This window comes from Equus quagga, chromosome 17, assembly GCF_021613505.1.
Source record: "Equus quagga isolate Etosha38 chromosome 17, UCLA_HA_Equagga_1.0, whole genome shotgun sequence".
Taxonomy (NCBI): domain Eukaryota; kingdom Metazoa; phylum Chordata; class Mammalia; order Perissodactyla; family Equidae; genus Equus; species Equus quagga.
The window spans coordinates 25,247,109-25,270,424 of NC_060283.1; the positions used below are offsets into that span (position 1 = coordinate 25,247,109).

At 58.2% G+C, this 23,316-nt stretch overlaps 1 protein-coding gene across 3 annotated transcripts in view; it reads left to right on the plus strand.

Annotated features, from left to right (window-relative positions):
• TSPAN18 (tetraspanin 18) overlaps positions 1–23,316 on the plus strand; it is a 168,224-nt gene that overhangs the window by 696 nt on the left and 144,212 nt on the right. For 2 of the 3 annotated variants that reach the window (XM_046643866.1, XM_046643868.1), the window contains exon 1: positions 34–296. The exons of the other annotated variant lie outside the window; for it this stretch is intronic. The gene's annotated coding sequence lies outside the window, so the exon portion shown is untranslated. Of the gene's footprint in view, positions 1–33; positions 297–23,316 lie in introns of those variants that run through there. 3 annotated transcript variants of the gene reach the window in all.

Below are 23,316 nucleotides of genomic sequence, written 5' to 3' on the forward strand. Positions count from 1 at the left end.
GGAGGTGGGGCCGGCGGGCGGGCGGTGCAGCTGCCGCCGGCGTCTCGGGGGCTCCAGGCTGCGGGGCGGACACAGCACCGAGCGATCCACAGCCGAGTCCCGGCCCCGGCCCCGAGCGAGCCCCGCTGCCGCCGCCGCCCCGCGCCCGCCGCGCCCCGCACACGCCGCGGCCGCCACCGCCGGGAAGGCAGCGGGCGCCGGGCAAGTTGCGAGCGAGCGCGCCCCTCGCCCGGGGAAAGTTTCCCCCGCGGCCGCCGGCGGGAGTTGGCACGGGGTCCGGCCGCTGCCGCTGGAAGGTAGGGGGCTCCGCACCTCCGTGCGCCCCACCGCTGCGCCCCCGGGACTTGGGGACCCCGCGCGCGCGCTCGCTCCGGGCGACTGCTGAGCACGGTGGGGAGGAGAGGTGGAATGGGGGCATCCCAGGACCGGCCCGGGGAAGCCCCGGAGCCAAGTTCTACTTAAACTAGCGTGGGGAGGGGCCGAGGGGACGTGCTCGCCCCCGATCCCGGCCCGGAATCGGCAGAGGGCTGGGGGCTTCCTAGCGCACAGGTGCAGCGCAGGTCTGCGCCCTGGGTGGTGAGTGGGGGCCGCCGGCACACTGGCGGGGAGGGGGGCTGGCAGGTGTGGCGGCCAGGTTCGGGGGCTCGGCGAGGGCTGCGCGCGGAGGGAGGGGTGCGCGCCACGCCGCTCTCTAGGAGGGCAGGTAGGGACTCGGGGTTCCGAGCGGGGATCCGGGCCCGGAGGATGGCGGGGCCCAGCGGGGGCACCGAGCGCCGGCAGCCTTCGGGGTCCCAGGCAGCGGGCGGGGCGGCGGCGCCGCGCTTTGCTCCGGCCCCCCCCCCCCCCCCCCCCCCTTATTCCGTGCGCGGTGTGCGCGGTTGGGGGAAACGGAGACTCCGTGGGGTGCTCGGTGGGTCCGACCCTCGGGCACGTCCAGATTTAGGGGGAGCAGTGGGAGTCCGCGGGGAGGGCCGGCCGGCCGCGGTGGGCTCGCGCGGGTTTGGGGTCCCGGCTCGATCGAGGTAGTCGGCTGCCGCCAGGGGGCGCCCCTCCCCGGCCCTCTCACCGACAGGAAGGCGAGTCCTGGTTCCTGCGAGACAAACGCCGCGAAACCCGGGACCCGCGGCCCCGGAGCCCCACCCCTCCCCACGCAGGGGCGCCCGCCTGAGGGGCCCCGCCGTCCCCGGGCTCGGGGACAGCGTCCGGCTGTGAGGTGGGGTCCCCCCGGGGTCCCCGCGCAGCGCGCTGGAGAGCTCGGCTCGCGGGAGGCGGTTCGTCTGGGGGCCTGGCAGGGGGCTTGGGTGCGTGAGAATTTCACCCCCAGACAGACAAAAACGAGAGTCTTTACATTAAGGGCGAATTGGTGTGGAGTGGGTGCATGGGAGAATTAACTTTTTGAGGTTCCTTTGGAGTCTGGAACCCAAACCGCGGGGTGCACCCTTTTTGTAGAAGTTGCACCTTTGTTCCGTGGATCTGGCCAGGTCGATACCTGGGGTGGGCGGGACGGGGATCTTGGGGCGTATCCCTTCTTATCCATCCTCTCTCTGGGTGCAAGTGAACAGGGAGGCACCGGGTGGGGCGATGGGGCCCCCTTGAAGACTTTAGCGTCCCAGGCTCAAATGGTGAATTTCTCAGCAGTCAACAAGACCCCCTTCCCCCGGGTCTGGGGTCCACAGGCCACAGCCATCTGGTCATTTCACAGTTACTGGTGGAAACCTGCTGTGCGCCCTGTTGCCTGACCTCGGGGCGTCTGTGTGTCTGTGCCGACGGCTGCTGGCGTCTATGAGGAGCATCATTGTCACAGTGGGGCTGTGCGACATTGAAGGGACACTGAGGGGACTGTTGCCTCCTCTTTCTCTAATTCCCTCCCTCCTCCCCACACCCTTTGCAAACGAGCAAATCACAGGATGTGAGCGGCCTCATAGCGCAGGGAAGTTTTCCTCTTTCTTTTGGCCGCCGGTGCTCCTTGGGCAGCCCCCTCCTGCATCCCCAGTCCCCTGCAAAGGTGATGGAGACGAGGTGGTCCCTGAAAGAGAGCTGAGCTGCTTGCTTTCAACGCAGCCCACCAAATGTTTTTGTTGGATGCTATCAGAATGCTCCTGGACAAAAGTTGCCATAAAGAAAGGCCGGCAGGATTTTTATTTTGAATAGAAGAGGAGGAGGGGAGAGGAAAGGGTGGAGGAACTCGTGTCTCTGGATATGTCTTCAACACATTCCACGGGGCCAGAAAACAAAAGGAGTTTTTTGTTTTGTTTTGTTTTGAGTGACTCTTGTTTTTGTGCGGAGGGAAGCCTGCCCAGAACAGCCCGGCCCTTGGAACCTGGGTGTGGGCACGGGGCCCCCAGAGGGCTGGCAGCTCCTGTGTGGGACCCCTCTGCTCTGCCCCCCACCCACACCAACCTGCCCAGAAGAGAAGAGGGGATCCAGGCCCCGAGGGCTGCTGATGGCCCTGTTTGGACTTGGCGTTTCGTGTGTGTGTATGTGGCCTCAGACTGCTCCCAGGCGAGCTCCAGGATCTCTGATTCAGCAACATTTCACATGGTGAACACTCCGTCTGCTTGTTTCCCCACTGTCCCCAAATCCATTCACACAACCGATAGTCGGGGCGTCTTTTCCCAGCTCCAGGCCGAAAGGGCAGTCTCTCGATGAGACTTCCAGGCCGCTTTCTAGAAGCAGAAGTCCATCAGGAGTTGGGGTTAGGACACTGTGGGTTGATCCAGGAAATTCCCCCTCCTCCTGTAAAAAACCCACAACAGCCTGGAATTAGCTCCCTGAGTTCCTGAATGAGGTTTTCATGGTCTGGGGGGTGGGGGGTGGGACGGGGGGCAGGGTGCTCAGGGACAGGCTGGGGAGGAGGTGTCGGGGCAAAGGATTACCAGGGTTTTGTGGGAGGAGGTTGGGGCAGGAGGAAACAGCAGATTGGAGATCCAGTCCATCAGTGTGGCCTTGGCGAGTCACTTCCCTTCTTGAATCCGCTTTCCTGGTCTGTCAAAGCCGGGTGTTGGCCCGGAAGATTCTGAGGGGCCTTGGAACTTAAAGTCAAGAGGGTCTAACCTTTTAGGGTGCTAGGCCGCCCTGCTCTGCCTCCGGGGGGCCCCTCTCTGGGCTGTCCGGCCCTGCCCCGCCCCCCACAGCAAACCATCAGATGGCGGTTCTGGGGTACAGAAGGTGATGTGGGGGACCGGTTCCTGCTGGGAGCCCCAGATCTGTCTGCCAGCTGGCCCATGGCAGGCTTTCTCCGTCTGCCTGTCCAGCCCTCAGTCTCTCCCCGTCCCCGGGAAGGGCAAATGGTGGCTGGGCTGTCCCTTTGAGGGACCCCTCTTGCAGAAGGCTGCTCTCCCGGGCTGTTTCATCAGCCGCTGGGAAAGAAAATCAGGAACATTTGTTCGTGCTCGGCTGGGATACAGCAAAGGGAGGCGGCCTTGGAAACCGCGCTCGGGTCTCCCGAGCAGATGATCGGCTGGTTGTTATTTCGCAGCTCCCTGCCCTGGAGCAAAGCCACCAGCCTGGGCTCCTCCTGCCTCGCGGGCTGGCACCCTGGCCCCGTGTCAGCGCTCCGGTCTGTGTCGGGAGAGGCAGGCAGAGAATGAAGCGCTTTTTAAAGAGAGCGTGAGATGCTGAGCCCCCAGTGTTTGCAGCTGGCAGAGCAGGTCTTTCATTTCAGCCCTTGTTTTCTTAAGATCCAAGCCTTGCACCTTGTCTGAGCCCAACACGGCTGGTTAATTAGTGAATGAAACGACCCGGAGATGAGCAAAAACATGTTCCCTGGTCGTGTGCGTTGTGTCTGTACTGAGAGGCAACGGGCTGGAGTGGGCGCTGGCCCAGGGGTTGGGGGACATGGGTTCTAGCCCTGATTCTGTTCCCAGTGGAGCTGTGTGACCTCAGTGAATCCCCGCCCCTCTCTGAGCCTCAGTTTCCTTATTTCTCTCCAGGCAGCATCGTGTGGTGCTTAGGCTGCATGGGTTCGAGTGTTGGCTTTCTCCTACTTATTAGCTGCGTGATCTTAGGCCACTCGGCTTCTGGCGCCTCAGTTTCCTGATCTGTAAAATGGGACTAATAATGCCCCATCAGTTGGTTGTGAATAGTCAGCGAGGTAAACGCCAGGCCCGGCAGGTGGTAAATGCTCCGCAAATATTCACTACCATCAATGTCGTTATTACTATTACTGTCACTGTGAAATGGGAGGGATCAACTTCCATCCTTTCCAGCTCCGATATTCTGGGGCACCGTGCATGTGTGTGTGTCCTGGCATTTGGGATGAAAGGCAAGGGTAAATAAAATGAACTGCCCTTTTGGTTTTTTTGTCTTCCTTTCCCTGCCCCGGTGAGGGGCTCCTGAATTACGGTCTTGTACGTGTTCTCTTGATCGCCCGTCCCCGTGGCAGGAAGCCCAGTTTGACGTCACTGAAAATATCCTGCTTTCTGGCACGTAAGGGACGAGATTTCATCAGCCGGTGCTCGCACATCCTCTCCCTTCCACCCTTAGCCGTAGCACGGAGGCCATATGTGCGGATAATAAGTTTAAGCTGATAAACAACCCCCAGATTCACCCAAATGAAAGGCCGTGCCCCTAGAAGACACTTTGCACTTTCAAATAAATGACCTGGCTCCTCTGCGACGTCGCCTTGCGTCCGGCCGCCCTGCTTCCCTCTGTGCCCTGCCCCTGGGTCTGTAGCAGGGGCGTGGGCCGGGCCAGCTCTGCGGTCTTGGCTTTGTCCGCGTCCTGGCCGGGCGGCCTCCTCTGGCGGCTCCTCTGCCTCGGCTCCCTCCGGCGAGGCTGGTCCTTGCAGCCACCCAGGCACCGTCTTCACGGCGACACGCGTTTTGGGAGAGCGTACCATCCTCCGCCAGCAGCCAGCAATGCTTCATCTCGCCGCCACCCTCAAGGCGGGTTCAGATGTTGTCCCCATTTTACAGAATAGAGAGGAAGGCTGGGAGAAATCGAGAGAGAAAGCGGTGGGACGAGGGTTTGACCCTGGGCTGACCTGATGCCCGTCCTGTACTCTGGTCCACTATGTCATAGCTCCTCTTGTATCGAGACCTCCTGTGAGCCCGAGGGCCCAGGAAGGACATCCCTGAGCTGCGCTCCAGCCTCTCCTCCCGGCTTTGGGTCCTTGTCCAGGCTCAGCGTGCCGTGTGGGCTTCTCTCTTCTCATCCTGCATCAGTCACTCGCTTATCCTGGGGACAGTGAGGGCCAGGAGTTTTTTGGGACAAGGCCGCTAAAAGGAGAGGAATGATCTTATTAAGCAACAAAAGGCTGTCCCTGAAAGAGGATGCGTGTCGGAGTCACAGTCTGAACTTGCATCTTGTTTCTGCCACTTAGGGCTCTGTGGCCTTGGTTTCCTTCTCTGTGAAAATCAGAATAGGAGCGACAATGATACTGCTGAGCTGTGAGCCCGCTGCCACAGCGGACGGCCCCAGGCCCTCAGAGGCTTAACCCAGCCGGTTTGGTGCTCGCTCCCGTCACTTGTGTAACGTGGTCTCTGCTCCACGCGGTTACTCAGGGCCCCAGGCTGATGGTGATGCCACTGCCTCTGTAGCTGCATCTTCTGACCATGTCGCTTCTGCAGTGACTGCAGAAGGGGAAGGAGGTGGAGAAGACAGGCTCACCATCCGCAGCCTCGGCCGGGAGGCGACACGCATCACTTCAGCTCCAGCAGCATCCTCAAAACCACCACGCGGGCCGCACTGCCCTCTGGGGAGGCTGGGAGGGTGAGGCAGCCCGTGGGTATTTGCTGAGTGCTGACTCCTGCGTTTGCGTTTCCTGCGTAGAGTTCTCTGAGGATTAATCGAGGTGATGCATTTAAAGCGTCTAGCGTAGACCTGGCACCATGGAAGGCTGCTTTCCCCCATAGTCCCTGACGCGCATGGCTCTTCACAGATTACAGACTGTGTGCGCGGAAATGATGTCCCGGCGGATCATGTAGTGCCCGTCATACACTGGAGGAAGGCGGGGTTCAGAGAAGCCAAGGGACTGGCTGGTGGATACACAGCAAGGGCGCTAAGCCGGGCCCCTACCTTCCGCCCGGTGCTCCCATGGCCTCCTTTGCTTGCTGAAATTTACTGCTCCCAGAACTTCTTCCAGGAGCTTCCAGAACCTCCTTCTGCTCCTGTCTCCTCCTCCTGACCCCTCATGGTATGGAGCGCCTGTGTTCGTCTTGTGGGTGCATGGGGTGGGGGCCGAAGGGGCTGCAGACGAGAGGCTGCAGGAACCATCTGGAAGCTGAGGAAGGAGCGAAGGGGCGTGAGGTGAGGGAGCCACGGTTTTAGGTTTTCGTAGTGGAAGCCATAGGAATTTGGGCCCCACGTGCCACTTTGGGGACTGCTGTGCGTTCAAGCTCTGGGGTGTCCCCAGATGATGACAAGGTTCCCTGTGGGTTCTGTCCCACCCACGCAGCCCCGCGCTGACCCTTTGGCCTCTTGTGGGCTTGGGAGGGGGGAGGAGGGCCCGATGAGGCCACCCTGCCCGCTGCTCGGAGGACAGTGGGATGGTCAGACCGAGCTTCCGATCCTGCCTCCTCTGCCAGCCCTCATGCCTCTCTCTGAGCCTCAGTTTTCTCCCCTGCAAAATGGGAAGGGTGTGGGGAAGCTGTAAGGTGGTCAAGTTCCTGGTACGTCGTGGGTGTCAACGTGTTTGCACATGTCTCCTCTCCCACTTGAGTCGGAGGAGGAGGTGCCTGGCGAGGGACCAGTGCCTGAGGAGAGGCCAGAAGCTGCCCAGCACGGCCGCCCGTGCCTCGCCTCTTGGATGGAGGGTCGCCGGGCCCCCTCCCCGCGGCCCCAGGCCGAGCTCTGGTGGTGAGCTGATGTGGCTTCCGTTTGAAAGGGGAGAAGAGCTTGGAGCCCTGGCCCTTGGATTCGCGCCTGTCTTTTCATGTCTAATTACTATGGTGGGCACGGGGCCTGGGGTACCGCGGCACGGGGCTCCCTCCCACGTGGCTGCCTCTCTGGCTGGGCCAGATGGCTGTGCGCTCGCTGGCCAAGTGTGCCCCAGCCCCCCCAGGAGCCGCCCCGCCACCACCTGGAGCCTGACATTCCCGGCTCCCTGCAGCCAGGCAGGCCAGGCCACTGCTCGGTGTGGGGTTTCAGCCCCCGGGGCAGGGAGGTGCTTCTGCCGCCAAAACCTAAATGCCCGGAGTAATGGGGGTTAACCGTCCCCTTCAAAGGAGCCCCAGGAAGGGCTAGTGGGCTGGACACAGGAGGGGAGGGGCCTCTGGGAGAGGATGGCTCCCCAAGACGGGTTCTGAGGTGGCCCATCGTCCCCCTACGCATACTGGACACTTGTTCTTGGGGGCAGTGAAGAGAGCGACTTCCACTGTGGCCACCAGGATGCCTGGGAGGCATGCTGGCTGCCGGCTGGCATGCAGGCTGGTGGGGCCGGGAGTCGGGCGCCGTGGGGCCTCAAACGCACCCCATTCCGCCTGTCCCCTGACCTCGGCTTTGCGGCCCCTCCCACCTGAAACGCCTGGGCAGGGCCTGGGACCAGCTCTGGAGCCCCCTGAGGCGGAGTCCTGGTCCCCTCGGGCTGCCTAACAAAGCGCCACTAAGTGGGGGCGTAAAACAGCAGACGTTTGTCCTCTCACAGTTCTGGAGGCTAAAGTCCTGGTGTTGGCAGGTCCCAGGGAGGGTCCTCCGTGCTCCTTCCTAGCAGCTGCTGGTGGCTGCTGGCAGGCTCGGTGTCCTTGGCTTGTGGACACATCACTCCCGTGTCTTCCTCGGTCGTCACATGCGGGTCTTCCTGTGCCATCCGTCCTCTCACTGGATTGGGGCTTAACGACCTCGTCTGAACTTGATCACGTCTGCAAAGACCTGATTTGCACATAAGGTCACATTCACAGGTACCGGGGGCTGGAACTTCCGCATATCTTTTTGGGGGACGCAATTCAACCCATACCAGGTGGGCACTATTATTTCCCCATTTTACAACCAAAAAACCCAACCCAGGGGGGTGAAGTCGTTTGCCCAAGTTCGTCCCACTGTCTAGGAAGGGGTTGAATTGATCTCTGTACGCTTCAGTTTTCTTATCAGTGAAGCGGGCACTTAGACCCGCCTCGTGGCCTGGTTGTGAGCGTCCGAGGAGTGACCGTCTGCGACAGACACGCTGCCCACAGCTCGGCGCTGTCAGATGCTGTGACCCGTGTCTACCCCCTCCCGCCAGGCCTGGAAGGCTGCTGGGTGTTCAGTCTGGGCCCCAGGAACATCGACGTCCATGGACCATAACCAGATGCAGATGGGGTGTTTTCCAGAAACGTGATTGGAAATGACTGCGCAAAAGGCGCCACGTGCGTTGCCTCCACTTGGCTCCTGGAGCTGCCTGCGTCCCCGTCCTCTCAGGTGGACAAGATGGGGTTGAGGTGAATGTTCGTGCTGCTTGTCCTGGATTCACCTTTAGCGCCGGAGATCACTGTGACTTTTGCGCCTTGGGCACCTCTCCCCGGGGACAGCGTCTGGACGTCTCTGCCCGAGGAGGGGCCTGGAAGGATCCGCAGGTGCTTCTGGGCTCCAGAACCCACCCCGTGGGGCCCAGCAGGGTTTGGGGCTCCGCTGTGGACGCCCGGGGTTCAGATCCACAGCCTCGTCCCCATGCCGTGGAGCAGAGGAGGCGTCGCCCCATCGAGGGGCTGTGGCCTCTGAACGTGTGGCCCTGGGTTCACGTCCCAGTTCAGCTGCGTGCCGTGGCCTTTGACAAATTACTTCACGTCTGTGTGTCACCGTTTCACCTCCTAGGGTTTTATGAAGATGAAATAAGATGAAAATGCAGAAATGTGCCTCTTAGGGCTGAATGTGGCTCTATTCAATGAGTGTTAGAATTATTCTAATTCTAGATTCTAATTCTAATTCTCTGCTCTGCTGATTACTTTATTTATTATTTGTTTCCCTCCGTGCGATGAGGGCAGAGACCTGTCTGTTTTGTTCTTCTTGGACCCCGCAGGGTGTTCTCAGTGCTGGGGGCTGAAGGACGCTCGATAGGCACATGGTGAATGAATGAATGAATGAATGAATTCCTAGTCACAGCTTCTCTGGGATCACATCCTTCCTTGTGTGCACCAAGGCCTCTGCCAAGAAGCCTCTCTTACATGGGGGCACTGGGGATATTATGGGAACAAAGCCGGTGGGGAGCCCCGGGGCACCATGGAAAACTCCGGAAAAGCCCTTCCATCTAGGGGCATGGCCACGCAGGCCCCACATGGAGTGAAGTACAAGTTGAAGCTGGGAGGATGACAAGAAGCTGGGGAGCAGGGCCTGGAGGGCGGTGGCCGCCACGGGAAACAGGCCGTGGGGTGGCCCGGTGGGGAGAGCCACGTCCACAGTGTCGGGCATCCCCACGGCTCGTGGGACAGAGGGGCACGGCCGGCAGGGACACTCGCCCCACTTCTGGCACACGGAAGGGAGGTCAGTGCTTCTCCGGGGTTGCTCCCGAGCAGGTGCGTCTTGCCCGGGACATCCCTGATCTCAGAAAATGCCAGCTGGACTGCGGGCTCCTCATTCAATGTGCAGACAGATTAACTCTCAGGTTCCTGGTGCCCCCTCCTGCCTTGAAAATCGAATTCGATTCACCCCAGTTCCACTCATGCACTTGGTTGGGGAAACGTCTGTCGTGTAATGTGATCCTGTTAGCCTCCCGGCTCGAAGCCCTTCAGCGGATTCTCAGTTGTGTTCAGAGTCTTCCCCGCAGCCTTGGCCCCCGTCCCCAAGCCTGCCTCTCTCTGCCCCGGCCCACCTGCCGTCTTCTGCCTTCTCTTGCCCCCCCCATAGACGGTCGATCTGCATCCTCTCCCCCCTCCCCTGCGATGCTTTTCCCTCCCTCTCTAGCTCGCGACTCCTCCTCATCCTTTGAACCCCAGCCCCTGTGCCACCTCCTCCGGGAAGCCCTCCTTGACTTCCGAGTGGGCCACGTTGCCCACCCATTGGCTCCAGCTGCTCCACAATCCCCTCTTTCATGGGATCTTGTCACAGTTGGGAGCTTGTTGCCTTGTCTGTGTCATTCTTTAGCGTCCTTCTCCCCTCATCTAGTGTAAGCGCCAGAGGGCAGGGGCCCCGTCTGTCTTCGCTCACCCCTGCCTCCCGGGCGCCTGGCACAGCCCTCCCAGATGCCCGCCTCCCTTTTCTCCTCTGCGGGCCGGTCTCCTTCAGGCTGTCTCGGCAGCGAGCACAGCGAGTGTGTACCGATTACTCGCTGTGTGCCGGGCGCCTGCCCGTCTGACCTCACCGGATGGAAGGTTTACAGTCCCGGCCCTACCACTGCCCAGCTCTGCAGCCTTGGGCAAGTCACTCAGCCTCTCTGAGCCTCATTTTCTCATCCATGAAATGGGACTAAAAATAATACCTAATTTATTGGGTTGTTGGGAGGATTAAATAGATTAGTTCATGTCAAATTTATTTTCTTCATTTCGGAGGCTAGAAGTTCACGACCAAGGTGTGGGCGGGGTTGGCTTCTGAGGTCCCTCTCCTTGGTCTGGAGATGGCCGCCTTCTCCTGTCCTCACGTGGTCTTCCCTCTGTGCACGTGTGGCCCTGGTGTCCCCGGGGTGTCCAGTCTCCTCTTATAAGGACATCAGTCAGACTGGATTAGGGCCCATCCTAATGGCCTCATTTAATTTGGTCACCTCCTGAAAGACCCCGTCTCCAAATACCGTCCCAGTCTGAGGTCCTGGGGGCTAGGGCTTCAACGCATGAATTCTGGGGACAGAGTTCAGCTCATCACACCTTCTAACGCAGTAGTATGATTATTCTCATTTTATGGCTAAGGAAGCTGGGGCACAGAGAGGTTAAGTCACTTCCCGAAAGTCACACAGCTGGTAAACAGATGTAGAAATGCCAACTCGGGGTCTGAACCCCGAGCCCACCCTCAGGCATTCGGTGGTCTGTTTCCTGGCTAGGCTCCTTGGCAGGACAGCAGGGTCATCCCTGTTGGAGCCAGTTTGTGTCTTAACAGCCAGGATAGGGAGGAAATCAGGATCCAGGGCTCTCAGAGGCCTCTCCCCTGGCCCTTTGCTCCCTCCAGCCCTTCCCCCCTTGCTCAGTGGCAGCTGCCAAACCTTTGAGAGAATTGGGGCCTGTGTCCTGCACCCGGGCCGAGGCCACAACGGGGCGAGAATGCAGTGAGAAGGTCCCAGGAAGTGAGAGGGGTTATCCATTCCAGAGTTTTCTCCCCCTCCATAGTTGATCTATTTGATTTCCCAGGAGTTCTCAGAAACTCTTTGAAAATAGTGAGGTTTTGCTGGTGAAACACCTAAGACAAAAATAACGAGGGTAAACGCAGTGAGAGAATATGGAAATAGAACAAAGGCGTCTTCAATGGAAATGCACTCTGGGTCTTAACCCCGCGCCCTGCGTGGAGACGACCACGGTGGCCAGCTTCTCGTGTCTCTGGAGCGGCGCTCTCGGTGGACGAGCCCTCTGTGAGCATCGCGCCCTTCATCTTTACATCTCTGTTACCTTCCATCCCTGGTACGCTGCGCCTCGCATCTTTTCACTTGTTCTGTATTCGCGCGCACACTCTGCTTTTTTCTGTTGGGTGTCTCCAAAAGCAGACCCTGAGCAAGGATTTGGGTGTAAATAGTTTATCTGTGAGGTTGGCCCCAGAGGTGAGGGATGCAGAGGGAGGAGAGCCTATGAGAGCCTGCACTGTGGGCAAGGGGGCTCCCTCCACTGGGGGCCCTCCCTGTGAGTGTGGGGGGCATCCCTCAGAATCTTCCATCCCCCATTGGTGGAGGGTTGCTCCTGGGGACGTCAGCTTCCGGAAGCTTCCAGCCTGCCCTCGGGCCAAGAGACTGAAGGGGGTTCTTGAGCCGAGGCCACCAGAGTGAACAGAAGTGTCCCCTGAAGCTGTGGGGTCTCCAGGGTGGACCACGGGATACAGGCAAGACACAGCTCACGCGCTTGCTACTTACTGCGTCCTTTGTGACAGGTGCCTAGTATTCCACAGGGCACAGCCACGCTGCTCCTCCCAATTCCCAGCTGGTGACCTGAGTGCTTTTCTCGCACACGCCCCTTTCTCGACGTTCCACCAGGCAGACGGTCCGTGGAGACCCCTGTGGTGGGGCGGCCAGCTGGGTCCCTGGCCGTCTCCTGTCTCCCATAGTTGCTTGGCCCTCTTCCTGCCCTCTGTCCATCCCTGCTCGGTCCACACAGTGTCATCTGACCCTTTCATCTCACGGGGTCCAGGAGCCCGGGCCGTGTGAGAGGGAGGCCAGCAGGTCATGGCAGAGGGTCACCCCCGCCCCTGCCAGGGTTGGACAAGTGTGTCCATCGGTGGATCAAAGGGCCTTTGTTGTTGTTTTATTTTCCTTTCCAGCAGCTTCTTGCTGGGGAAGCCGGCTGCAGAGCAAGGCAAACAGAAGGTCGTGGGGCTTTGGTGCTGCAGGGGTCTGGAGCTGGGGCCACAGGGGGCTTGCCCGGGGCCTTCCCTCTTCTGAGCCCAGAGACGAAATGGGGACACGGGGGCCGGACTCAGAGCCTGATGGGCCCCAGGAGGCCTGGGAACGTGGTGTTACCACGGAATTGGGGGAGCCAGTGGGGCTGCCAAGAGAGCTGGACCGAAGCCTGGACCCAACCCGTGAATGGCCGTCCCCACTGTTCTCCAGCTGAAGAGCAGGGGCGAGCACTGGGCTAGGAGTCCAGAGTCACAGCCTAGAGCCTAGTTCTGCTTTGACCTGAGTGGACTTGTGACATCGCATCCCCACTCTGGGGTCTCCAGGTCTCCTAACTTTAGAGTCGCCCCCGGACTCTCCAGCAGGAAATCTGAGCAGCCTCGAGTCCCCTGGAGAAAAGCTCTCAGGAAGCCGAGGCGCGGCTGTGGATGGAAGTGGGGGTGTTGTTTAAATAAATTAAAAGCGCGAGAGGAAAACCCATCAGCGTTATTTTCAATAGCTGGGACGATAGGCAAAGCATTTCCTTCCTTTCATTTGATAATTTTTCCTTCTCCCAGTGGTTCGAAGAAAGTGTCTGATGCTTTGCGGCACAATGAGCTCAAATGAAAATATTCTCTTTAAAAAGTGGTTGCTATGTCACTAATTTAGATAATGGGCAATTTTTGTTTCTCAGTAGCCCGACCACTCACAAAGGTCTGTTCACAATTCACAGCTGCCTGAGAGGTGCACGCGTGTGCTTGTGTGTGTGCATGCAAAGGGAGAAGATCTCACCGACAGAATCTTTTTGGCAAAACAATCCTAATGATAATAGAATATTGAAATGAAATTGTGTGCCTGAGTCCATGCATGTCTGCCGGTGAGAATGGTACGGGATTAAAGGGAACCACGCGTCGAGAAGGAGGCAGCTGTGGATCTGAGCGGCATGTGGATGCCGGCTGGAGGCAGGAAGAATCCGGCTTCGGAATCCCACAGGTCTGAGTGCCAAACAGCCTCTGCCGCCCCTCAACTGCCTGAGCTTTGCGAGTTACTGATCCTCACTGAGCCTCAGTTTCCTCATCTGGAAAAAAGGACAGCACAGGCGGATGATGCGCCTCGCCGGGCGCTGGGCGAGGAGCGACCTGCCACGGGGCTCTCTTCCCTTCCCTTTCTCTCCAGGAGCACAGCAGAGTTTTTCCACGTGCGCACCGGACCCACAGCCGGGGTCTCATTCGATGACCCACAATCCGATCGGGCTGAGCTTTTAATCTGCGTTTTACGGAAGGGAGACCCGAGGCGCCGAGACTGTGGAATTCCATCCATCACCCAGTCAGTGGAGGCGGAGGGGCCGTGAGAAGCAGGGTTTGTCTGAGCCGTCACAGGGCCTGGCCCTTCCCGTCCTCTGGGAATGTGGCCTGCGAGTTCTGCTGGATGCAGAGAGGAGCTCCTGGTGATGCTTCGTGTGGTCAGTCCTTCATTCATTCGTTCATTCGTTCTTTCTCTCTTCCGTTGTGTGTGCTAGACTTTTCCTGAGGATTTGAGGCCGAGGTGGTACGTTCCGAGGGTCTAACCATCCAGCCCGACACTGCCAGTGTAGACTTTTCCAGGTCCTTAAAGCCCCTGAGCCATACCCACCACGAGTGACTCTCTCCCGGGTCCCTGACCCCACTCCTCTCATCTTCCAAGCGTGTCCCTGGCCTCGGGCCCCCACTGTCCCTCCCTCTGAGGACCCCTGGTCTTGCCCGGGCCCTCGTGCAGGTGACGCAGCCTTGTTCTGCTACCACGCAGACGCGGATGAGGAGACCGCCTCTCGGCGCCCAGCTCACCCCCTCTCCTGCCATCCAAACGCCTGTTACGGGGCACCCTTCCCGACAGGGCGTGGCCGGGCTCCCAGGCCTCCTGCTCTGGTGCCGCCAGATTCCCCCAACACTGACTGTCTTGGCAGGCGGAGGTTCCTCAGGAAACACTGTCCTTCAGACCCTCCTGTGGGGGTGGGGATCGTCTCCGTCATCACACCTGTGTGCTTGTCTCTCTTGTCAGTTAACAGGATGCTGTGAACAGAAGTAGCACTTTTTCCCCCCAAAAGAGTTCAGGAGCTGATGCATATGTGCGTCCACACGTCTGGGCCCTGCTGGGCCCTGAACCACCTGTGCCTGAAGGTGGGACTGAGGGCTGTGTCAGAAATAAGTGCGACAGTGAAGGCAGTGGATAATGGCATCTTCTGGATGAGGACCAATAGGATTAGGCCAGTGCAGTGGGTCATGGGAAGAGAGCCATGTGGTGCAGTGGTTAGAGCTGCGCCTGGGGTCAGGCCATCCATCGTGGGTGGGTTCTGGCCCCGTCCCTTTCTGGTTTGTGTGACCTCGGACTGCTTCCTTTTCCCTCCGTGTTGACTGTGCTGAGCAGAGCTGGGGGGCCCTCCACGGTGGCCACCGGGTGCCGTCAACAGCGAGTCCCCAGAAGTTTGGGGAGGGGGTGAGTGCACCTCATGGGAAGACGTCCTCAGGACTAGAGATTCTCCACATTCTGAGTGGCCCTGGGGCCCTTTTTCCCCTCACATCAGTTCTGCCACCTCTGGGCGTCGCCGGAAGTTTCCTGAACGCCACAGCCGTTTGTGGAGTCCTGCCTTCCCTCCCCCCACGCAGACGATGCGCTGGGTGCCTCCCCTCCCCGCACGTGGACCATTCACCGGGTGCCTCCCTCCCAGCATGTGGACGATGCACCCGGTGCCTTCCCTCCCCGCACGCGGACGGTGCTCCGGATTCCTCCTCTGCCGTTCCCGGAAGCCCCCATGCCCCGCAGAAGGAAAGGCTTGGGAGGTGAAGGGAAAGCTGTCCCCGAGGGAGGAAATGCCATGGTGACACAATTGAGGACCCAGTTTCAGGCACATTTTGGTAAAAATGGCCTCAAAAGGCAGACTTGCAGATGTTAGGGAACTTTTAGTAGTTTTGAGCTTTTAAAAAAATTTCTAGCATGAGTGAGGAGAGAGGGACTAGAAGGATCCATCTGGCCCGGTTGAAGGGAGAAAATGAGATCGCAGCAAAGTGCACTGTGGGTCTTTCTGCAAATGGTAATGAAGAGAGAAGGCTGGAGGACCACAGAGCGGCTGGGCTGCTGCTGGAGACAGCCCCGCGGCGGAGCCCCTCCCTCCGCGGCATGTGGGCATCATCGTGTGGGAAAAGGGCACATTTCAGCCGTGTCGCATCACCAATCTCAGCTGCCGGGGGAAATCTCTTCCTCCTAGCCCAGGATCAGCCTGGGAAGGAAGCCTCGCCCACTCTTGGCTGCGGCCTTGTCGCTGAGCTGAGATCCCAGCCTGCAGCCAGCCTGGGCGCTGTCTCCCCTGTTTACTGCTTAGCGGGGAAGAAGTGAAACAGATGCGGTTGGTCTCAGATGAATGAGGTTATCATCATGTTCCTGGTCTGTCCAGGGCTCCTAATTGAGAGGCGCCCTGGAGTGGAGAGAAAGTGCCCTGGAGTAGAAATGGGGAGGTGGTTCAAGTTCCAGCTTTGGCATAGCCTTGCTGTGTGACCTTGGGCGAAGCACTAGCCCTCTCTGGGCTTGCCATCCATAACACCTAGGGCAAAACCCCAGACCAAACAAACAAGAACACACCAGGGAAGAGAGAAATCATCTTCGCAGCCAGCTTCGCAGAGTTGGTGTGGGAATCAGAATCAAATAAGCTGAAGAATGGGGCCAGGCCTGGGTGTGATCCTTTCTAGGTTGCTCTGTAACCATCCTGAGTGTCGGAAGACTGAGCCACTGACCAGCAGCGGGATGTGGTGGCTGGATGCCCAACACCTTTCATCTCAAATGCTGACTCTGATCGATTGGTAGGGTCTGCTTGAGCCCCACTGAAGGGAGGGTGAGGCTTTGATTTGGGCTCAGCAGAAACACGCCAAGAGCCAAGATCGACTATTGATGTCTGCTGTGGTTGGAGGACAGGAGAGTGCTAGCATCAGTATAGGGGGTATGAGAATGTTCCCCATAATATTACATGCGTTTGTGGGGCGCCAGTATGCACCCGAGGAAGGCAGTCTGGCCAGTGGCTGAAACGGACAAAACGCACAGGCCAGAGATGCACCCTGGTGGCCTGTGGGCCGCATCCAAGCTGCAGACGGCGTTTGTTGAAAACATGAAAGGGACCCCACGTTAAAATACTGGGAAATGTAACTAAAGTTGAACATACGCTTACTGCATGAGCCCACGAGGCCACTCCTAGGTATATACCCGACAGAAAGGCGTACATGCCCCAAAAGGCACGTCTGAGATTGCTCATAGCGTCGTTATCCGTGACAGGCAATACCTGGGAGCATTGCGAGTGTCCATACATAGAGGGATGAAATGGATGTAGTCGCGCAGTGGAAAGCCACGCGGCACAGGGTGGATGAAGAGCTCCCACTGCCCCCCGCCCGGGGGACGCTCCGCATCCCAGTGTGCAGCAAAGATGCCAGATGTGGAAGGGCACACGCAGTGGGACTCTGTTTATGTCAGGTTCGAAGTCAGCAGCGTGACGCCCTGTGTTGGAAGTCACCACAATGATGGCCTTTGGGCGGAAGGTGGGGGTGCGGGGAGGGGGCGCCAGGCCCTGGGTGCTGCCTGGGTCACTCTCTGATCCTGGTTGGTGGTTTTGTGGGTGAGCTCAGTTCGTGGATAGCCCCTGAGCTGTGCGCTTCAGATCTTTGTACTTTTCCGTGTATATGTTATATTTCAATGTTTAAAATTCCATTAAAACAAAACATAAGGAGGATTCTCACTGGTTGAAGAAGCGAGAGATGAAGCATAAAGCTCTGGATTCCAGCTTTCCTTGACAAGTGGGACAGTCTGGGCCTCTGGGTGGCGAGAGGGGCCTGGAAGTGACCGGTGCCTGCAGCCTCTGGGCGGGGTGTCTGCCTCTCCGTTTCTGCTCCAGGGTTCTTGGGGTTTGGAACCCCTAACTAAACACTGCCCTCGGGCCCCCACCCCAGTCAGCGAGGAGGGTGTTGCGGTGAGTGACGGGTGACCTGGAAGGAGCAGAGGTCTCCTGGTCACGCTGGGCTTCAATCCAGCTGTGCCTGGATTCACCATCTCGGTGACCTGGGTGAGTTACATAGTCTCCCCGAGCCTCAGTTTACCCATTTATAAGGCGAGATGAGTATACCCACATCAGAGGGTTGTTTGGGGTTAGGACAAGACCATGGTTAGAACATACACAGCAGGCCTGTGGCCGTGGATGCTTGGCACAGTGACATCTGTCCACTCCCCACGGCCTCATGCCTGTTGAGAGGGGCGCCTTGGTGGTTCCTGAGCTGCGGCCGCCTGCATCCGGGAGATGGGAGATGGGAAGCCCGTGCTCTGGGGCCCTGGCATGCCCGCCTCCCTGCCTGTCCTGGGTGCCAGGGCCCGGCTTGCATGGAAGGGCAAGGCCTTCCTCTGGCCAGCCAGCGCCAGGCGCCAGCACAGTGGTGACCACGGCCCCCAGCGGCTGATAGCCTGGTCCTGACGCCAGGCGCTCGGGCACAGGCGGGTGTCTGCCCTGCCTTGCGGGCAGCTGGACACAGGAACATGCCAGCTTCCCTCCCTGACTCGGGCCTGCCTGCTCCAGCCTGCGCGCAGCTCAGGGGCTCAGTTCTCAGGAGCACGGCGCTTCCACGGGAAGCCTGCTGGATGATCCTGCTGCGCCCCAGGCTTCCTCGTCCCAGAAACCACTTGGGCAGGGAGGTGTGGGCCTCCGTGACCCCCTCTGCAGCCTCAGTGGCCTCACGCGGGCAGTGGGCCGTGGTCACGCCTGGCTTGGCATTGCTGCTCGAGAACCCACCGTGTGACTGTGACAGTTCCTGTTGCTGTTTTATTGGTCATGAGGGGGCATCAGGTGGGCCATTTGGGGTTGACGCTGGGATAAAGGATGTGGTTTGAAACGGGCGCTTTGTCTCAGAACAATCTGTTTTGATTTAGTCAACTGTGGGAATTTGAAAATGGCCCAAATGTGTTTCCTCCTCTTGTTGGCTCGCGCTCTCTCTCTCTCCAGCTCTCGGATTTCCTCTCATTCACTCCTCACCGCTCACATCCCTCTTGCTCACTCATCCTCACACTTGGTCACCCTCATCTTCTCACACCCGAGTCAGGGGCAGGTGGAACTCAAAATGGCCCCGATGTTTTCCCTTCGACCTCAGAGGCTCGTGCTCGCTCAGCTGCACATGCTCAGTCGTGTGTACACTTCTCCTCACGGTCTCGCTCCCTCCCTCTCTCCATCTCTGTCTCTCGCACCCCCGAGTGCCGGCAGAGAAACCTGGTTCCCTCTCTGTCTCTTTTACCAACCGACTCTGTGGCTGTGTGGCATAGGCCAAACCACTCAACCCCTCTGGGCCTCCGTTTCCTCCCTCGCAACAGGCAAAGCTGCCACTTTACATTTAGACAGATCATCACTTTCTCCTGCCAGATCTCAGATGCTGTGAGATGAGGTTGTGTCTGCATCTTAAATGCCCTGACTCTGCAAACGCGTGGATTTGATCTCCTTAGGCAGACCGTGTGCCAGCCTGAAACTACTTTTCAGCCCTTTCCTGGTCCCGAAGAGACATCATTCTAGTTTGAGCTAGAAATTAACACGAGGTCAGGAGAGAATAGAAAGTTCAAGAGGATGCTTCTTGCTTGACCTTAGAGAGAGACCCATCACAGCGTCTCCCTTGGTCTCATTCCTCTTACTGCCCCCCGATGTCCCCGGCAGAGGGGACTAGAGAGACGGGGGCGGTGGTCAGTTTGCCACTGCCAGTGGGGGAGGGGGTGGAAATGAGGACAAAGGGCCTGTGTGTCCTGCCCCAAATCCCCCAGGAGGGTCCCGTTCACCTTGTGTCCCCAGGTTCTAGCCCTAAGCGAGTGAGAACTTACTGAGCCCGCGCCGCGTGGCGTACACTGTCCTACGGAATCCTCGCGACAGCCCCGCACATTCAGTGGGACTGGCATCGCATTCCAGCGAGGGTGAGACGGGAGCCGGTGAGCCTGAGCGCCGCAGCGTGTCCATGGCACAGTTGGCTCTGCGGCCGGCAGTGTCTGCGCTTCAGCCAAGCTCTGACCGCCAAACCGTGCTGTCCTGAGTGGTCCCTTGGTGCCAAGGTCGCGTGGGAAGACGTAGGAGTCTAAGATTGGAGTCTGAGTTTTAGCCCTCCTCTGCTGCAAGCTCTTAATGAAGCTTGGGCGAGTCGCTGACCCTCTCTGGGCCTTGGCACCCACTGAAAGATGGAGCAGAGGGGCCGGTCGATCCCCAGTCCCCTCAGGCGTGGTATTCTGGGGCCGTATATTCCAGGCAGCAATCAAGAGTCAGGGTGCTGGGGTTAAATTCTGGCTGAAGGGCTGTGTGGCCTTGGGCCAGTTACCTACCTTCTCTGATGCTCGGGTTCGCCATCTGCAAAATGGAGAGATCAACACCTGTTGCGCAAGGTTGCCGTGGGGACTGAGAGGTCGAGTCCTGGGACCGTGTGAGCGTTCCAGCTTGCCAGCTGTTCACGATGCATCTTGCCAGACCCTTTTGCTGGGAGTGTGGGCTTGCTACCTGGCGTGGAGAGCCCCGCCTCAGAGTGAGGGCCATTCCGTCCCCAAGTGACGCTGTGCATGCACTGCCATGATGCCATTGGATGAAACCCACTTGGCCACCAGCCTTCCTTGGGGTTTCCTAACCAAGGTGCCATCGTGGGCATTCCATGTGCTGGACCGTCTGGGATGGTTTGGTCCGAGGACATTTAACTTGCTTGTAGTCGTAGGACTTGCAGAAAGTTCCACACACGGCCCCCAAATATTAAGTAGCTCCAAATGGAGCTGTTGACGCAGGCTCGGGGGGCTGCCCCCCCCCCCCCAGTTTCCCCCTCCACATTGCTGTCTCCCAAGGAACCCCTGGGACACCCACTTTGAGAATTGCAGGCTGTCAGGTGCTAAATAATGAAACTGAGACCCTGAAAGGGGCGGCGAGTCACCCAGGACTCAGACGCAGGCATGTCTGCTGGAATCCTCGTCCTCAGCAGACTCGTTTTCCCTTTTTATGAGAGGGCCCTCCCATGCTCTTATTGTCCCTTGATCGTAATTAATCACCTCCAGACGCGTCTTTCAATATCGACACTCGCTTCCTGGCTGGCATTTCTGGATTGTTCTCTCTCCCACCTGCCTCACGGCCATCGGTAAAGGCTGGATGGATGTTTATTGTTAAATCAGGGAAAATGGGGCTTTCTTTCGGGAAGGTTTTGAGACATAGTATTTGCCCGAATAATCCTGCCTGAGTCTGCAGGTGCCTGGAGACCTGGGAAAATAAATTTGACCAAAACATGAATAAATAAACGCTGACCCGAATGAGCCCACAGGTGGTGCTTTGTCTCCAGAGCCTGTCAGGTGGAGCGTTTCTTCCCACTCCCCACCCGCCTCCCTTTGCATTCCCCCCCCCCCCCCCCGCCCCAGTTTGGTTTTCCAGATCACGTGGTGTTCTTGCCGTGAAGCCTAATTTCTGCACGGACCTAGCCCGTGGTGACCTGCCATAGGAAGAGCTTTATTGGGAATCCGTAGGTGTGGGTGTGAGACCCTGCAGTGTCAGAGCACGATGGGTCCCCTCCCCCCCATTTTAAAGGCGAGGTGATGTGGCCCAGAGAGGCTCGGTGACTTGCCTAAGGCCACGCAGTGATTTAGCGGCAGAGTTCAGGTCCTTAGGTTCCCCTAGCTTGGACCCATCACCCTGTGCCTCCTCTCTGCTGAAGCCAGGCTGCTCTTTGCCTTATGATCTAGGTGATAAGCGGGTTCCGTGGTGCCAGCACGGGCAGAGAGGGGACAGTGCAAGCGCGTCACGGCAGGCTGGCTTTGGAGGATGGCAGGAGGTCTGGCTTGAAGGCGATGCCATCGGAGCAGCTAGAGAGGTGTTCTGTGGTCTTTGCCCAGCACGCGCGAGCCTCCTGTCCTGCTGTGATGGGAGGCTCAAGAATGGAGAAGAGGGGCCGGCCCGGTGGCACAGCGGTTAAGTTCGCACGTTCCACTTCTCGGTGGCCCGGGGTTCACCGGTTCAGGTGCCAGGTGCAGACATGGCACCGCTTGGCAAAAGCCATGCTATAGTAGGCATCCCACGTATAAAGTAGAGGAAGATGGGCATGGATGTTAGCTCAGGGCCAGTCTTCCTCAGCAAAAAGAGGAGGATTGGTGGCGGATGTTAGCTCAGGGCTAATCTTCCTCAAAAAAAAAAGAATGGAGAAGAGCTAGAGAGACCCGTGTGAATTCCACTCGAGCCTGGCGGAGGCTCGGGTGTTACACAGGCCTTGAAGAAAGAAGCCTGGAATAAGATGGCTGGGTTTAGGCCGGCCTGGTGGCTCAGCGGTTAAGTGCGCATGTTCCGCTTTGGCAGCCTGGGATTCGCTGGTTCCGATCCCGGGTGCGGACATGGCACCGCTTGGTACACCGTGCTGTGGCAGGCATCCCACATATAAAGTAGAGGAAGATGGGCACGCATGTTAGCTCAGGGCCAGTCTTCCTCAGCAAAAAGAGGAGGATTGGCAGTAGTTAGCTCAGGGCTAATCTTCCTAAAAAAAAAAAAGATCGCTGGGTTGATAAGAAACTGACAGTAAAATCATAACCTTTGGGGTTATCTTTTCTATGAGACCAAAAAAGAAAAAAAATCTAGAAGATCACATGTAACTTCACATGAGTCAAAGTTCTTCTAGAATCCCCTAGATGATTGAAGAATCCTTGGGTGGATCTGCTATGCAATGCTCCCATATGATGTGGAAAAGGCTGGCCTTTGCCCGATTTCCAAGTTTTGGGTCATTTTTCTTAACAGCATCTATATGTTCTTTCTGATCAGACGCTAGAAAACTCTGTGCCTCTCGCCGTCTACACTTAATATTACATAACATTCACTTTCAAAAGAGAGTTTTGAGGGAGGACCAGGCACCCCCCCGAAGGGTGTGACCTGCTCATAAACCCGGCTTGGTTTGAGGTGCCTGTCTCCCTGGGGTCTCAGGGAGGCCACCCTTGCCTCTGTCGCCCACTGTGTTTCACTGTAATCGTTCATTTCCCTGGTTCTCTCCCCGTCTACACTGAGTTTCCTGAGAGCAGGGATTTGTGGAGCGGAACTGACTTCTGATCCTTCTCTCCCACGTGTGTAATAGGCAGCGCAGAGCGATTTTCCTCGGTGATGCTTCTGGGGGTGTGGACGTGGGCGTGGACATCAAGAGGAGGGCCCTTTGTCAGTTGCAGGTGAACCTCGCTGTTGGGAACCGGCGGTCTCCTCTCCCGGACCTAAAGTGTCATTCTGTTGAGTCAGAGATGCTCCTGACCCCCACGCCCCGCACAGCCTTTTCCCCTCCCACGTCCCTGATTCTGCCATTTAATTGTTTGGAGAGCTGGACTCACCCAGCCTAGAAAATCAGCGTTGTCTCTTCTCTGTAGGACATTAAGACTGAGCTTTCTGAGTTCCTGACCTTCCTTCCTAATCGAGGTCAGTAAAGGGGTAGAAAGTTCTTGGCCACCTCGAGCTGGGGAGGGCAAAGCATGACTGGAAGGGTTAATCTCCACACTCTGAATTTTAAAGCTGTCTTGTTCCATGTGCTGGGAAAACCCATCAAAATGCTAATGGCTGTGCGCTCCGACCTCCCGCAGACCGGTTCTGTGGTTCTGCGTTAGAGTATATTTACATGGATTGAGCAGGGAAGAATGACAAAGAGCTGGGGTGCCGTTTTCCCAGATTCCACCGCAACCCCGTGGGTTATAAAGTCTGAATTAATAGCCTCGTGTTCCGGAGGAAAGCTGCGGTTGGCTGTGGGGTCGGCCCCTCCGCTCAGCTCCAGTGACGCGTTCTCAGCTTTCGTCTTCCTTGCTGAGCTGCGGGTGGCCAGTGTGGAAACATCTCTGTTCCGGTCGTGTAGCTTTTTATTACTGCCTCTCTCAGAGGCAGAATATCCTCGGACGGGCGTCCCGGGTGCGTAAGACTGCAGGGTGGATCCACAGTGAGTTCAAGGTCTGGAAGG